Here is a 3,061-nt window from a genome sequence, read left to right on the forward strand (position 1 = left end):
ATAGAAGATTAACAAAACCAAAACCTGGTTCTTTCCAAAGATTTCTAAGATGGACGCATTTCTGCCTTACTGATCTGGTCAGTATGAAAGGACCCATCAATAGAATAATGGATAAACAAAATGAGATATAGATACACAATGGAATGTTATTCTGTCATAAAGAGAAATGGATTCCTGATACATGCTATAACATAGATGACCCTTAAAAACATTATCCTAATTGAAATAAGTCAGTCACACAGTATGATTTCACTTATATGAAATAGCATAGGCAAGTGTATCATAGGCCAGTGTAAAGTACCGCTAAGTCAATTCTGACTCATAGTGACCCTGTATAGTATTTCTGAGGCTATAAATCTTTATGGAAGCAGATATTTTTGTCTCAAGAAGCGACTGGTGGGCTTGAATTGGTGATCTTGAAATTTGAAGTCCAGTGCTTATCCTAAAGAGCCACCATACTCCCAAGTGGGTCTATAGTCCAGAGTGGTGGTTATATGCAGTGGAATCGAGACTGACTCATAGCAACCCTGTACAGGGTTGAGGCTGTAAATCTTCACAGGAGCAGAAAGCCTCATCTTTCTACCATGGAACAGCTGGTAGTTTCGAACTGCTGCTGACTTTAAGGTTTGCAGCCTGATTCGCAACCATTACACTACCAGAGCTCCTTTAATGGTATAGCATTCATATATATATAATATATATATATATATTATATATATATGCCATGTTCTCAATTTTGCAAACAATAATATTTATAACTTTAACTTTAAATTGTGTTTGCTAATGCAATGGGAGTAGACAGCCTCATTTCCTTTTTGCAGAGTGCTTGAAGTGTTTGAATTGCTGACTTTGGAGTTAGCAGCCCAACAATTAACCCACTACTCCAACAGAGGTCCTTGGGGAGGGGTTGGAATGAGTACTCAATGCTTAAAGGACACAGGGCTTTTCCTAAGGGTGATGGAAAAATTTAGTAATTAATAATAAAAATAAATAACAGAAAAAATGAAGTTGCAAATAAACCAGGGGTCAGCAAACTTTCTGCCAAGGATCAGATAATAAATATCTTGATTTTGTCAGCTTTAAGATTTGATAGAAATTAATGAACTCTGTAGTAGGAAAGCCACCATAGAAAATACCTAAATGAATACATTTGGCTATGTTCCAATAAACCTTTATTTATGAGCACTGAAATTTTGATTCATATAATTTCCATGTTATAAAACAATATTTTCCTACTGATTTTTTCACAAGTATTAAAAAATGTAAAAGCCATTCTTAGCTCATTGAAAGCACAAAAACAGGTGGTATGCTGGATTGGATTGTTGTTATGAGGGGGCTTTCAAAAGTTCATGGAAAAGTGGAATGAAAACTTAATGGAAATTTTCTATGAAGTTTTTGAAGCCCCTTCATTTGTGCCATGGAGAATATGCTGACTCATAGTGACCCTGTAGGGCACAGCAGAATTACCCATGGGATCTTTTTTTTAAGGCTGTAATCTTTATGAGGGAGTCCTGGTGTGGCAATTTAGAATAAGCACTGAACTGCAAACCACAAGACACTTTCTATGAGTTAGAACTGACTCCACAGTACTTAACAAAAACAACAACAATCAATTTTTATGAGAGCACGATCTCCAGGTATTTTCCTTCACAATGTGACTGGGTATAAACTGCTGATCTTTTGGTTAGGAGCTGAGCATTTAACCTTTGTTCTACCAGGGTTCCTTGATTGGCCCTATATTAAACTCAGGGCTTTGAACCGATTCAAAATAGTTCAGCTGTGGTAAACAAGGGCCCAAGTAAGAAATAGTTGTGCTTTGCTCAAACATGGTAGCTGACAAAGCTGCTATGAATGTATGTTGTTCTCTAGAGTTCTGACAATAATCCAGTCTTGTGCTTCAGGCTTTTGAAACTGTCAGGAGGAAGAAAGGTGGCAGGACTCTGGGTAACAACACACAAAGTGGCATTGTTGGCTGCCATCAGTTAAGTGTTAACAGCCTAACACTTAATTCACGGTGTTGGATTAAGGCTTGGGTTGCTAATCGAACCCACCAGTCATTCCTTGGGAGAAAGATGAGGCTGCCTGCTCCTATAAAGATTTATGGTCTTGGAAATCCTATAGAGCAGTTCTATTCTGTCCTGTAGGGTTTCTGCGAGTCAGAATCAATCTGATGGCATTGAGTGGTGGTGGAATGAAGCCCTGGTTTTAACTTTCAACTGTTTAGGTAGTAGTGGAATGTTTAACCACGTGGGCCATGCAAACTTCACATGCAAACTCTTGGATTTTAAGAGTGTGGGTTTCTATCACAGAAATCCACGTGGGGACTTTGCCCTAGAGTTAAGACACATCTATTTAGAAACTGTGTGACGAACTGGGGTGCTGGTGGATCTAGAGGATAGGCACTGAACTATGAAACAAAGTCAGTGGTTCAAACCCACCAATTGCTCCTTGAGGAAACCCTATTATGAGTCAGAACGACTGGATGGCACTTAAGAACAAGACAAGGTGACAGAGAAGGGGCCCTAGTGGCACCATGGATTAAGCGCTGGGCTGTGAGCTGTAGGCTGTGAGAAATAAGTGGCAGTTTGCTTGCATTAAGATTTACAGCCTCGGAAACCCTAAGGGTAAGTTCTACTCTGTCCTAGGGTTGCTAAGAGTCTCAATACACTCGAATGCAGCAGGTATGAAATACCGAAGGTCTTGTCAAAAACTGGGTGAATGAGCAAGGAAGAGGATGCAAACTTTGGTTCTAAGGTTGCAAACTGGCCTCATATTTATGGCAGGTGCTTAGATGCAACTTCAAGAACCAGCTGCTGAGTCAAGTTCCTTAAGCATGGAGCAGGCTAAGGAAAGGGGATCCGACCTGAGGATTATGATTGCTGGCGGACATATCCCTGGACCGCCTGGAAGTCCGCCGGGGTCTGAGTGCTGGCCAGCTCCAGAACTGTGGGCACCTCCAGACTCTTCCAAGGGGTCAGGGTCATTGCTGAGGCCTCCCAACTCCTTTGGTCACCTTTCTGGAGCTTTCCAGGCGCTTTGCCACGGTGGCCGCTAGGGGTGC

This window comes from Chrysochloris asiatica, unplaced genomic scaffold (genome assembly GCF_000296735.1).
Source record: "Chrysochloris asiatica unplaced genomic scaffold, ChrAsi1.0 scaffold00306, whole genome shotgun sequence".
Taxonomy (NCBI): Eukaryota; Metazoa; Chordata; class Mammalia; order Afrosoricida; family Chrysochloridae; genus Chrysochloris; species Chrysochloris asiatica.